Here is a 15,293-nt window from a genome sequence, read left to right on the forward strand (position 1 = left end):
ACCCACCTTATTTGAGATTGAGTTCGAAACCTTCATCTACATCTAGTAATTTAGTACTTGTTATACTTGTTTTTGCTAGTTCTTTGATTGCTTGGAGGATGAGTGCCCTAGTGGCTGGGTGACGCTCCACAAGATCGTGGCAGCCATTGGAGGTGGTGTATCGGTTGCTAAGACGCAGCATCCTTGGAAGGCTGTAATCAGGCTGTGAACATTGTCTCCATCCACCAATCGCATTATCCCGCGCCTCTCATCGAAAGATCAGGAATAAATCCTAGCGGATTCCTATCACGATGATTTTGGGAGGCGTCACTGGATGTTCCGGTGTTTTACAATACAACGAGCCAGATCAATAGCCAGCTAAGTGCGCTTTTGAACCTATTAAGATGCAACAAAAGGATTTTCCCACAACTACTATGATAAAAGGTCTACATGCACATATCAGTTCATATCTTATACAACAAATAAGTTCAAATCGGATCGACTAAAACATTCATTGATTTCACATCCTTGTCCTCATCACTGTTAGGTGCAGGATTTTCATCTTCATCATGGTATTGCCAGATAGTCTCATCCTCCTCCTCATCGTTAGAATTGAATCCATCCACATCAGATAGAACCTGCTGGTGAATGGAAGTAACTTGAGCCACTGGAACGATAGTCCACTCCTCCTCCTCACTAGTAATAGGCACCGGAGCCTCCGAACCATCACAAATACCATCATTCAAGGTTTCTTCAATTACATCATCTTGATATCCAAGTACCATACCACTAGGTGCTGTGTCCTGCTCATTTTCATTAAAGCTCCACAAATACCTATGCACAAATTTTTGCACCACTCTCCATGGGTCTTGTAGCAGGGCTTCTGGCAAGTAAAACACCTTCATTGCTTACTTAGCAAAAATGTAGGGATCACTTTTGTACTAGTGCCTTCTAGTATTAATGCTTGTGAAATACATACCCTTTCTAATCCTCGGTTCCCTCTTGGTCCCTCCTAGATCATACCAATCACACTGGAATAATACAATAGTTCAATTTATGCCACGCCCTGATGAGTGATACTACAGCTCAATAATTTCTTTTAGATAACCATAAAACACAAATGGCTCACTATTATGAAAGCCTACAATCATAATCCCACTGTTCAGTGTCTTCTGATTTTCCTCTCGGGCATGTGTGTGGTATAGGACATGGCCAACACGACATGCTGAATATTTTCTTCCTCGCTTGTCTGATAAATGCATATAGGTCCTCAGAGACCTATCCTTCAGGAATCTTTTCAATCTATACAACAAAACCATAGTTTTATATATATTTTTATATATAGGTCCTCACCAGCTAATATAACTTTGTTCTGAAAAAGCAGAAAAGTTACATGCAGTTTAAACCATCGGGCAAATTCTTTCTGAATTCTACAGTTAATAATGTGGTTTGACACACCTTTTGCTTCTAACTAATCTCTATATATCCTGCAAAAACACATCCATCAGAAACTAGACTGAAATAATTGCAGTACAATCATTGCATGACAGATTACGTACCCGATATATGGCTCAACCTCTTTGCAATTATTTAGCACATACCAAACCAGCTTGTCGTAATCTGAATCAGGAATGAAATCTTCACTTCTCTAATTATATCAACATTTTTCTGGAAACAAGATAAGTCACCTTCTCGTAACAAATCAGCATTCTTTCTACTCCTACCCTCCTGATTGAATCATCTGCCAATATCATCATTCGCAAAGTACCTTGAGCAAAATGTTAAGGCCTCATTAGGAACATATGCTTCTGCAATGGATCCTTCAGGCCTAGCCATGTTTCTCATGGAATGCTTCAATGTGCATAGCCCTCTTTCGACGGGATACATCCATCCATATTGTACCGGGCCTCTTAGGATTGCTTCCTCAGGCAAATGGATAGCCAAGTGCATTATAACATCAAAGAAGATAGGAGGAAAATTTTTCTCAAGCTTGCACAAAATTATTGGGATATCTGTTTTTAGTTTATTCAAAACATCCAACTTCAAAGTTTTGCAACATAATTAATGAAAGAAGTTTCCTATTTCCGAAACAGCTGAGTATGTCTCTTTATCCATTAAACCTCGAAGGGTAGATGGCAAAATCTTTTGGAGTAGGATATGACAATCATGAGTTTTTAGTCTTTGGAGTTTGCTTCCATCAGGGGTAATACATCTTGATAAGTTAGAAGCATATCCATCTAGGAACTTCACCTGACTTATAAAATCACAGAACACCTTCTATTTCTTTTTACCCATTGTATATGGAGATTTTGGCATTTTGAAGGACTGAAAACGCGACCAAAGGGGGGGGGTGAATGGGAGCTTCAAATATTTCTTTTGAAATCTTAGGCCTCTATCCAAATTCAAACCCCAAATCCAAGCAAGTAGAAGAAGAGAGATCCACAAGCCAACAAGGTGGTTGGCTGTCTATGGTTACAATCAAAAGACACAGTGGGACCCTCGAGAAGCACCGGAAGCAAACTCAAAAGCTTGAGATGAGAACAGAACACAAAACACCTTTGTCGAAACTTCCGACACTATATCGGAACTTCTGACACCTATCGGAGGTACTGGGAAACTCCTGATAAGGGTTTACGGGTTTTTAGAAATTAACCCTTTGGAACTTCTGTTACTGTGTTAGAACTTCCGACTCTGTATCAGAACTTCCGATCCTCTGTCGGAACGTCCGACAGCACAAAAAACAGCCTTCGTGAGGAGAGAAGAAAAATCCAAAACTCGATCAAACAACCTCCAAAAATCATGAAATTTGAACCATAGCATCACATAAACATAAAAAAGCTATTCATAAAAAACTCCTCAAAAAGATTTGTCAAATAATGGGAACTCCAAATCTTGTAAAGAACACCACTCTTTCAACCCTAGAACTTGAATCGCCCCGATCTATGAACTCGTGAGGTTTTGATCAAATCCCTTCAGTGGAAAGGTTCAACTCACGTCCTAGTTCATAAGGCGAATCAACCAAAAACGTGAGAGGGAGAAAAAGGAGAAAATAATAAGGTGAAGAACACGAGTGAGAATTGCACAAAGCTATCATCCCCCAACACACGGAGGACATGAGGAGGTTAGGGCCTCCATTTCTGCAACAAAAACTCGGTTCAATACATGAATTCGGTGCTCAAAACATCCGAGGACCTCTAGAGAGATAAACTAGAGAGAGAGAGACTAGACTAATGAACTACTAAAACCCTAGATAGATGATGTGCTTAGAGAGGTGTTGAAACAACCAGCCCCCCATCCCTATTTATAGTCTTGAACTAGTTACTAAATTACCCCTATAGCTACTACTAGGATAACTACCCACGAAGGGGCATTTTTGTCCAAGTTTTTGTGCGCTCATCGGACAGACATACCACCTTCATGACTTTGCTTTTCCTCAATGCAAGCTTCACGATGATGCCACGTTCCCTCCTTCTCGAAGCTCCGGCCACACCGGCTCACTCCCAATTTTGAGGCCCAAACCGGCAAATCTGCCTGCGTGGTGGGTTTTGAGGCCCAAACCACCCAAACTGTCCATCTTCACTTGGCCACAACACGACCTCCTCGATGTCGACGCGTGTCCGGTCTCCGCCAAGCCTTTGATGCCTCCAAGTCTTTCGCTCCCAGCTCCCGGGCCGTCTACTTGACTTACCTCCCTCCCGCTTGACTCGATCGACGCCGTCTCTGTCCGTCATGCTCTCTTGCCATTCTGTGCACCATGTGGACCGCACATGACTCTGCCTGGACTCCTTGGGTCCATCGGTCCAAGCCTACTTGCGTTCATCCTTCACCGCCCTTGGTCCATCGGCATGAACCTTTCACTTGACCTTTACCGTATTCCGTCGGCTGTCACACCACATCCTACACCTGCACATCACAAGCCAAGAGCAACATCAATCCAACACAACGTTGTCAATCACTCATCATCCAAGGGTGACCACCATTGGTCCTCACATTTTGCATGACTCCCCTTCCGTAGTATTCAGCCTGTGTAGATGTGGTCTAATGCCTATCTCTTCCATATCAACCCTAGCATTGATCGTGTCCTTTGTTTCCCAGCAATTTTATGCAATATTCCAATAAGGTTTTCACATATCTTTTTTCATTGTGCATGACATCAAGATTATGTGGTAGCTTTAGAGTTCTCTAATACGGCAAGTCAAACAAACAAACCCTTCGGCTCCAACACTGTTCAGGTTCCCGCTTCTTTTTCTGACCTTGAGGAGGCTTTCCTGGTTTAACGTCTCTAACCTTCTCCAGTTGCTGCTAAAGCTCCTCAATAGTAAATTTCTCTAGCCTCTCTCAATTTTCAGTATTACCATCAAACTCTGCTTTCTTTCTACTCCATGGATGGTCAGTTGGATGGAAACAACGATGGCTAATATAACATATCTCGTTCTTCAATCTCCTTGAGATCCTTGTCATGATGCACACAGGCATAATAACCTTTCATGACTCACCCCGCCAAATGTGCTCAGTGCTAGATAATCATGTATGCACCAAATAACCACATCATGCGGTTTAAAGGATCATTGACTACAAGCATCGTATGCATCGATACCCTTCCAAAGGTCCAACAACTCATCTACGAGGTTGCAAGAAGACATCAAAATCCTTTGATGGAGAACTTGGCCCAGGGATCAATAATGCCATCATGAAGTTTGATTCTTCCATGCATACCCATGGTGGCATGTTATATGGCACAACAAATATTGACCACATACTATATGAGTTGGTCATGTTGCCAAATGGATTGAAATCATTGGTTGCAAGCTAAGTCTAATGTTCCTAACATCTTTTACAAATTCCGACCAATTTTTATCGAAGTCTTTCCATGCCTCACCATCAGCTGGATGGCTAAGCTCATTGTCCACCAGTTGAATCGCTTCAACTCATGCCATTGTGCATACTTTATGATTTTTGATGAAAGAAACATCCTCTTCAGCCTTGAAACTAGTGGAAAATGCCTCAATACCTTCTAAGGAACACGCTTCTTGTTGTCTGTATCTTTCCATCTTGAATCCGCTTCACAACACACTGGGCACACATCATGTTCGGCTAGCGTCTTGGGAAACAATACACAATTATTCTTGCAAACATGGATAGATTCATAGACGAGTCCCATGGCACGTATGTACTTCATTGCATCATTGTAAGATGTCGGAACACATGCTTCTGGGAAAGCAAGGGATACAACCTTTAGAATCATAATGAATGCGACATTGCTGATCTGATAGAAAGACTTGATATGAAGTAACTTCACAACAAATGCAAATTGTGTATATTTAGATCCCGGTGACACCTTATAGTTTATATGTTCCTTTATAAATTCTAACATTTTCCCTCAAAGCTCTTTAGTGTGGCACATGTCAGCTATCATTTCAGGAAGTCCATCGTCAGTGCCTTCATCCTCCTCCATACCCGATATGTGTTCGTTTTCCTAAACTATTTCCTGATCACCATCATCCTACAAAACTGCATTATCCACAACCCCCTCATCTGGCAGAATTGCAATTTCCCCAACCCCATCATCCTGTAGAATTGCATTTTCCTAAACCCCATTATCCTAGAGATTTGCATTTTCCTAAACAATATCCTCGAATGTTTCTCCATGATGGATCCACCTAGTGTAGGTTCTTGCCATCCCATTCAAAAGTAATTGTAGGTTCACCTCATCTACAGTACATCTAGACTAATTCAGGCATCCACGACATGGGCATAATATTTGTTCATCATTAGAGTATCTACTCTTAACAAATTCTATGAAATCATTGACCCCTTTCTCATGCTCGGGGGTAAATAGTCAAAATGTTGGAGGTATGCCCTAGAGGCAATCATAGAGATGATGATATTCCATTTGTATCCATGATTTGTATATTGTGTTCATTGAATATCCATTAAAGGCTACTTGAATTGATTTGCAATTATGTGAATTGTATGTGAAACTCTTTACTTGTATGGTTATTCTAAAGTTGTCCCTAGTCGGAGTTCATGTGAGGACACACATGAATATTAGACTAACACATGTATTAGTTGATGACTATGTTTCACAAGTCATGGACATGGAGATGTTGAACTAATAATGTGGACACATGTGGAGACATGTGCTAGGACTGACCCAACACGAGAAGTAGTTCTCTCTTTAAACAACATATACGCTTTGTCCTTAGACCTGAGATTGTCGCATGTATTCTAGATGTGGATCGACCTACTTAGGGGCTATCAAACGCTACGCCGTAACAGGGTAGTTATAAAGGTACCTTTCGGGTTTGTCAAGAAGCATGCTATGAGACATAGTCAAATCAAGATGGGATTTGCCCCTCTCTGATTGAGAGTGATATCTCTGGGTCCCTCGAGTGATCGGATCCGAAAATGCATGGCCATGCTACGTACGGTTAAGAGTTAACCTACAAAGGGATTCCGAATCACAGGATCGAGAAAGAGCGGTCGGCTTGAAGCTAGACCAAATATCGTGAGGCGAAGGGAATAGCATGTATATTATGTTGTGATGGTTCGTCTGATATGATCTTCATGTGCGTATAGGAGTTGGCACGTCTTGCTAGAGGCCGCTACCGACTATTGGGCCGAGTAGGAGTACTCGGGCCATGTCTATACGTATCTGAACCCATAGGGTCACACACTTAAGGGGCTGGAAGCCCAATTCGGATCTAATCCGAGTTGGATTAGGTTTAGAAGTACTAATGGGCCTCGGACCCAGAGGCCCGTCAGGAACCTCTATAAATAGAGGGGTGGAGGCGCCCTAGGGTTTACACCTTTTGGCGAAACACACCTGCCGCGCCTCCCACGCCCTCGCATGTTGCAACTCACGGATCTAGCAGTCCGGCTTGCGACGCTTCCTCCCTGCACGTGTGGATACCTTGGAGGTGTTGCGCCTGCAGCACTTGGACGAACCGTCGACGAGCCGCCGACGAGCCACGACGAGCCGACGACGAGCCGCGGCACCGGAGGTGATCTTGCTGCACGTGGACGAGCTGCTGAGGAGCTGCTGAACGTTGACGTGATCGACTACGTACGACTACGTTGATCGACTACGTACGACTACGTGATCGTCTTCACTGCATCGACGCATATCTACATCTTCCGCACCAGTAGTGCGTCGAGTGGTAATCCCGTGATCCTTATACGGCAGTTCTTCCTGGTTATACGCGGTAGAATTTTTGATTTGCGCTAGCGTAGCCTACCTCGTATCCTAACACAAAAACCGTGTATCCAACGTCTATCCATCTGGGAAATTTTGGCAAACTCAACTCAAAATTACTAACCAGATTGAAAGACCTTAATGTGAAATGAAATTTTGGTGAATTCAGCTTAAAATTACTGACTAGATTGATGTGCCGCAGCAGGAAGCACTAGATTTATGCTGTCGTAGGAGTAAGCCGCCACGAGGAGGCTCAGATCTCTGCCAGAGTGCTCCCTCCTGGCCACCTTCTCTCTGTTCTTCTTTTTTCCCTATCCGGGAGCACAGCAGCGGATAAACTATTTTTTGGCTTTAGTGCACGCTTTGCTGCCGCTAAATACCACACTGACCTGAAACTTACCTTACATGTGGGACCTGGTCACGGTAAGGACTTCCCATTCGATTGGTAACAGGTTCGACCCACGGGAGGAGCACGTTTTCCATTGTATTTTACTGTCCTATTTATCAGCTTAAACTTACATGTGGGACCCTTGTTAGTTTATGTCATTTTTGCGGAGCTTATATCATCACAAGACCACCATGTAACAGTGAGTAACGATTCTTTTTAGCTATAGTGGCAACTTTTATGTTGTTCAATAACTTTGTTATTAAATTTGCTCAGATGTCAAACTTTATGATGTTTTCAGCCAGAAATGTCATAGATCTATGACGAGAACAAATGTGTCATAATTTTTTTTATCATAGATCAACACATTTCTTGTAGTAGAAGTTTGAACCACCAAGTAGCGAACATGATGAAGATGCTAGAGACTCAAGTTACACAATTAGTTGGGCCTTTGACAAGCAATGAAGGGAAATTGCCAGGGCAACCAAGGAATCCATAGACAGCTAAAGCTATTCAAACTTGCTCAGGCAAAGAAATAGAAGGTCCTGAACGTCCGACGGGAGCTAGAAAGCCTAAATTAGCTGCTGAAGCAGAGATGACTTGAAAGGATAAGATACCTAACCCAGCTCTGAAGATCAAAACAGAAGTGCTAGACTTTGAGATGCTTGATCAAGATGACACCAAAATTCTGCCAGCAAAACTATGCCATCATCTAGGTAAAACTAAGGAAAAGTTTGAAAAAATTGTTGAAGTTGTGCACAGGTTGATGATAAATATGCCACTGCTGGACACTCTACAAGTTCCAACCTACGCTTGCTACTTCAAGGATATACTAACAAACAAACAAGATATCCTGCAGTTCAATACAGACCACATCAAGACGACAGAAGAGTGTAGTGTTGCGATAGCTGATCAAGCTCCTGAAAATAAAAGAGACCTAGGATGTCCAACCATCATGTGTTCAATTGGAACGTTGATGTTCCAAAGAGCATTATGTGATCTTGGCACAAGTGTGAGCGTCATGCCTAAAGCTGTGTTCAAGAAGCTACGCCTACCGATGCCGAAACCAATTGCTATGTGCCTGGAGTTAGCAGACAACACCGTTCACTATCCTAAAGGCATCCCTGAAGATGTACTTGTGAAGATCAGGAATCACTTTGTCCCTGTTGACTTCATGATACTCGAGATGGGAGAAGCAGCTAAATCCCCACTCATAATTGGAAGGTCGTTCTTGAAGACCGCAAGAGCAAACATAAACGTTGGAAAGGGCAACATCAAGCGATATTAATGGCACCCTAAGCGCATTCAAGTTTTGTCCACACTAAGTATATACCATCACATCGCCATGTCAAGCAGGAGGAGAAGAACAAGAAGGCAGAAGAAAAGAAGCTAGTGCAATTTGTTGCTATCGTCCACAAGAAGTAAGAATGTCAGCCTATGAAGACCAAAAAGATAGCCAAGCCTATGCCTGCACCAAAGCCCAATATGGTGCATAAGTGGATGTGTTGGCGCTAAAAATCGGCCGATGATCCTCAGCGTCGGACACACGACCCGAGAGAATCTGCTTAACTCCTGTTCGGATTATTGCCTTGGTGCGGTTCGCGTGGCATGCCAGTCAGTCTGACCTATTGATTAACAAGGAAATATAAGTATTAAATTCCAGGGATTCCGATTGGCTAGAGTTCCGATCTGTCTTCAAAGGTGTATCAGCGAATCGGTCGATTCAGTGTAGTGGTAACCAGCTATGGAACAGCCGATACCATGTAGCGTTTGTAGAGAAAAAAAACTACCATAGCAAACTAAACAACGCTAGAGAAACGACACTTGGGATAAATTTAATCGGCTGTATGATAACGGAGAAGGAAAGCAATAAAAGCCGCAATTCGTATCTCAAGCTGGATAACTAGTGATAAAAACTAAAATAACAGGTAGAACCTACGATTCTAGTAGATATCGATAATTGGTGAATAAATCTAAACGAAACAATAGTGATGCACTCGAAGTTAAAGCTTAGATATTACTCGATAAACGGAACTTACAGAATCGTCCGGAGATCGTGTCGATGCATCCCTACCAACCCATATGAACTCGTGAAAGAAAAAGTATTTTGGCGAAGTCGCTGACTTGAAAGTAAAGTACGAGGAAAAAGTAGGTTTGTTGTATTGATTGATGTGTTGTTTTATAAATCTCTAGAGACGGCTATTTATAACCTGTTACAACTAATTTCCTAACCGACTAGGAACTATCTCTAATTTTAAATAATAATAAATATTTACAAACACAACTCCTATCGGAGTTGGTTATCATATCCCATGGGCCAACCTTCTTCTTTAGCTAATCTTTTCTCCAGCCCACTTTAGGCCCATACATGCCAAGCTACTCCAGCTTCCAATCGGCCGACCTTTACCGACTCCGTTTGTCAATCGGCCGAAACACTGTAGCATCAATCGGCCGATTCCCAACTGTAGTTTTTAACCTACCGCATCGGCCAGTATTTTCCTCCCTTGATGCCGATTCAAAACACGTGTCAAAATCCAACGTCAACACATGCCCCCCAGTTTCAGAGTAAAACATAACTTTTGCTTCGAAATTCTTTTTAATATTAACTTTCTCTCTGAGACAAGCGCGGCAAAGACTCCTTTCTGTTTTGTAGTCTTTTACCTGATGATTGCAATCTTTTCAAACTGGGCGCCTGAGGCAACCGCTCCTCCAAAATTTGTGTACACGGCACGGTAAAAATCCTGCATTTACCCTTTCTCTCCAACTGTCCTTAAAGATAAGCATTCTCCGCCACTTCTTCTCCACGAGCTCAGAAATTTCCCTTTCCCCAGCGAATCACCTTCAATCACATTCCAGCGCCCTTTCGCCTCCCGGTCGCATCCTTCCGGCGATCATTCTTTTGTCCTCACCCTGCTTCATCCTCTCCAATAGCGGCTCCATCAGCGACCATGAGCTTTGTTCAGAGGTAAACATCTGAAGCTTTACCTTTTACCTTTCACTGTTCATGCGTTTTCTTAGATCTGTTCTCAATTTCCCTTTTTATCTTCCTTAGGCGGTCAGGCAGCAAATCACTATCCGCATTTCTGATGCTCCTGGTCTTATCGGCCTAGGTCCTATGGGGAATCCAGATCCCACTGATTTGATCAATCTAGAAACCCATAGGATTCCCTTTAAGCAGTCGCCCATGGATTTGAACTAGTGGACGGGCGCATTTAGATCTTGGCCGAATGAAACTGTTGGCTGGAAAGAATGGTTCCAAAGAATGTCCAACTCCAAAAGAGTTCTTTGGGACGAACTGAAAATTGGCCAATGTATAAATCTGTCTTTGTCCCAGATGGAGAAGAACGAACCCCTGGTGATGGCGGCTTCTTACTTCTGGTCGACGCACTTAATGCGTTTCTTTTTGGACACAAACCCATGACCCCGACTCTAGCAGACATCCTGATGTTGACCGGCCTCGACATCTCTTCCCCTGATTCGCCTTTTGATTTTCTGGTCAAACCGACCCATCGGCTGGAGACAAAAGGAATCAGCGGGTGGAAAGGATATATCAATAAAAACATGAAGACTAGGCCGATTGGCGACAGAGAGTATACGGCCTTCTTAACGATGTGGTTAGAGAAGCACTTCTTTTGCGGCAAAGCAATCGGCCCTTCTTCTAATATACAAGCTTTGGCCGAAGCCTTGCCAAGAGGATCCACTGTCCCTCTAGGAAAACACTTGCTAGGATCGGCTTACCATATGATGCATCAGATCGCCATCAAGCTGTCAATCGGAGAGCCGATTGGTAATCCTGGTGGTCCCTGGTGGTTTATTACTCTCTAGCTCAATTTATACATGAGTAAGGTTTTCCGGCAGCAAGTAGAGACCAAAACATTTCCCAATATTGAGTCAGAGGAAAACCCAACAATACGACGACGGTGCACTTCTTTTGGTGAGGCGGCATCAACTTTTCCTAGCAGCCAATTTACTCCTACCAAAATAGCCGAGTATTTCAGATGCTTCTATAACGGCTTTAGTGAAGAAACCACAAGCTGGTATCCATACCAAAGGGCTGAACCACTCTTTGAACATCCCATCTGCTTTGACTCGACGACTAGCTCTTTTGACAATGAGCTCACAGATGTCCTGATCAAACCAGGGATCTTACCAGCGAACTTCTTTTCAGGGAAGGATTCTCCAACTTATGAATTTTATAACCCATCGGTGGCAGCACAACAATTTGGCCTCGGACAGTTGCCGATTCAGATTTACTTTGCTGGCCGCGCAAAGTTTCAGGATGAGCTTACCAAAGGACTTGATTATAATCGGCTATGCAGTCTGGCACCAGACTCCAGTACCATTGACTTAGCCAATTGGGTGGTGGCTCCTTTTGCTGTCCAGCAATTCAAATTATGGTGGGGTGAATGGAAACATCATCTCTTCTGTGTATCCCCCGCAACATACTACAATTTCCTAGATCCCAACAACATTGATCCAAATGCAGTGGTACTAACCCCTTTTTAGCTGATTTTAATATCATTTCTTTTGTACTGCAAGATTACCGCTGACTTTTATTTTTCCTTGCAGTCTGGAAGCCAACTTCCCCCAGTGTGCAGCCATAGTGGTAAGCTGATAGAAAATCGTCATCCGTATACATCATTTCCACTCATCGGCTTTCAAGCCCCGTCTGTTGAAGACATCACCACTAGCCGATTGAAGCAGAAGCTAAAGATATCTTCTTCCAAGAAGACAAGCCGCTGGGTGCGCGCCCGTATAGAATCGGCCGATCAATCTGTGGTGGCACCGGCTGGGTCTTTAGCCACACTAACTCCGCCGATTGTCGAAGAAGTCGACCCCCAGGCCGCTACAGAAGCTGGAGTAGCAGCTGCGTCATTGTTGTTAGAAGCCATTCAGGTAACTTTACACGCCTCATATTTTTCCAAGTATATTGTCAGCATTAATCTCTTCTTTCTGTTAGGCTGCACAAGTCATTCCAAAGCAATCTCTACAGCAATTGGCCATACTCCAAGCAAAGACTGAAACACCAACAGCCCCTTCCACTGAGGTAGAGAATATTATATTTACTCAAATCTCTTAATCCTCAGCCGAAACCTGATCGATTTCTGATGCAAGCCACTTTAGGTACGTCAATCGTACCCTTCCAACGATCATCGGCCGGACAACTCGCAGAGGTAGAGCAGCTACTATCCATCATCGGATTTAATCATTGCTTCATACTTACAGAGATCTATCTCTTGTAATTTTCCAGGAGGCTGGCCCAAGTACAGCGCCGATAATCGTTGAATCCTCTTCTTCTGATGAGCCAACCGTGCCAATTCCCGAAACGAGGGTAGCGCTCCCGCCAACACAAATAGAAGAAATCCGTTTTAAAGAGGTAAGAAACTTAATGTCTAAATCAGCCGAATTTTTGCCGCCCTCAGCTAATCCGTCTCTTTATTTTATCAGGAGCAGGACACTCCCAACAACAACCTCTTTTCCTTTGCGGTCGCACTCTCCGATGATGAGGAGGACGCCTCGCGCTAGGTTGCTCTGTTGGAGGTATGCCCTAGAGGCAATCATAGAGATGATGATATTCCATTTTGTATCCATGATTTGTATGTTGTGTTCATTGAATATCCATTGAAGGCTACTTGAATTGATTTGCAATTATGTGAATTGTATGTGAAACTCTTTACTTGTATGGTTATTCTAAAGTTGTCCCTAGTCGGAGTTCATGTGAGGACACACATGAATATTAGACTAGCACATGTATTAGTTGATGACTATGTTTCACAAGTCATGGACATGGAGATGTTGAACTAATAATATGGACACATGTGGAGACATGTGCTAGGACTGACCCAACACGAGAAGTAGTTCTCTCTTTAAACAACATATACGCTTTGTCCTTAGACCTGAGATTGTCGCATGTATTCTAGATGTGGATCGACCTACTTAGGGGCTATCAAACGCTACGTCGTAACAGGGTAGTTATAAAGGTAGCTTTCGGGTTTGTCAAGAAGCATGCTATGAGACATGGTCAATCAAGATGGGATTTGCCCCTCTCTGATTGAGAGTGATATCTCTGGGCCCCTCGAGTGATCGGATCCGAAAATGCATGGCCATGCTACGTACGGTTAAGAGTTAACCTACAAAGGGATTCCGAATCACAGGATCGAGAAAGAGCGGTCGAATTGAAGCTAGAGGGAATAGCATGTATATTATGTTCTAATGGTTCGTCTGATATGATCTTCGTATGCGTATAGGAGTTGGCACGTCTTGCTAGAGGCCGCTACCGACTATTGGCCCGAGTAGGAGTACTCGGGCCATGTCTATACGTATCCGAACCCATAGGGTCACACACTTAAGGGGCTGGAAGCCCAATTCGGATCAGATCCGAGTTGGATTAGGTTTAGAAGTACTAATGGGCCTCGGATCCAGAGGCCCGTCAGGAACCTCTATAAATAGAGGGGTGGGGGTGCCCTAGGGTTTACACCTTTTGGCGAAACACACCTGACGCGCCTCCCACGCCCTCGCCTTTTGCAACTCGCGGATCTAGCAGTCCGGCTTGCGACGCTTCCTTCCTGCACGTGTGGATACCTTGGAGGTGTTGCGCCTGCAGCACTTGGATGAGCCACCGACGAGCCGCCGATGAGCCACGACGAGCCGACGACGAGCCGCGGCACCGGAGGCGATCTTGCTGCACGTGGACGAGCTGCTGAGGAGCTGCTGGACGTGATCGACTACGTACGACTACGTGATCGTCTTCACTGCATCGACGCATATCTACATCTTCCGCACCAGTAGTGCGTCGAGTGGTAATCCCGTGATCCTTATATGGCAGTCATTCCTGGTTTTACGCGGTAGAAATTTTGATTTGCGCTAGTGTAGCCTACCTCGTATCCCAACATGCTCTGAGTTCCATTCCTGATGAGGTTCGCACCAAGCTCCGGAGTATACGGATCCTTCTCCAGGATGATATCGGCCGATTGGTGAAAGATGCTTCGCCAATTTGGCATCTCTTCAGCGAAATCAAAGGCTGAGTCCCAGAAGAAGCAGTAGAAGCTCTAGCACGCGCAGCATACATCGAGCCAATGCAAATCCCGGTGTTCAGAGCTTTATGGGATATGGCCGATCGTGCCAAACTAGCAAAGGCACGTGAAGAGGAGGATTCCTACAGACACCGAGCTCAAGAAGTACACCAGCAAATCGACGTTCTTGAAAACTCTCACCCGGACATCGTTGGCACCATAGATCGCCTCAAACGGCGAAGGGCAGAGCTTGCCAAGGAAATGGAGCAGGTGACCAAAGCGATAGCCGCCGAAGAGAAAAGACTCCATGATCTCCCATGTGTTATCTCTGATCTAAAGCAGGAGAGGCAGAACCATTGCCCACGAAGCTATCCGACTTCACCGCAATATGCCAGAAGTCGATTGGCCGACGATGATCAAAGGATTTTAGATTCGACCAATCAGATCCGGCAGCGGGCAATCGCGGCCATTAATACTCTCCTCGGGTGAATGTAACGAACATTGAATGCTTTTGTACAAACACTTAATGCTCTTTTGCTATTGCCATGTGAATTCAACCTTGAACAGTCTTCTCTCGCAGCTTTTCATTTAATAGCCCTTTAGCCGACGGGACGTGTTTTACCAACCGTTACCCTTCGTCCTCTTCCTCTATAAATATAAGACCCCCGTATTTTCCCTAGGGGCATTCGCACCTTACCTAGACTTCCATCCTTAAGTTTCC

The 15,293-nt window shown here is 44.0% G+C and overlaps 2 pseudogenes; both read right to left on the reverse strand.

Annotated features, from left to right (window-relative positions):
* Positions 1-467: 467 nt before the first annotated feature.
* On the reverse strand, positions 468-2,295 carry LOC140222231 (uncharacterized; annotated as a pseudogene).
* A 729-nt stretch (positions 2,296-3,024) lies between these two features.
* On the reverse strand, positions 3,025-5,353 carry LOC140222232 (uncharacterized; annotated as a pseudogene).
* Between the last annotated feature and the right edge of the window lie 9,940 nt (positions 5,354-15,293).

Source organism: Setaria viridis, chromosome 3, assembly GCF_005286985.2.
Source record: "Setaria viridis chromosome 3, Setaria_viridis_v4.0, whole genome shotgun sequence".
Lineage (NCBI taxonomy): Eukaryota > Viridiplantae > Streptophyta > Magnoliopsida > Poales > Poaceae > Setaria > Setaria viridis.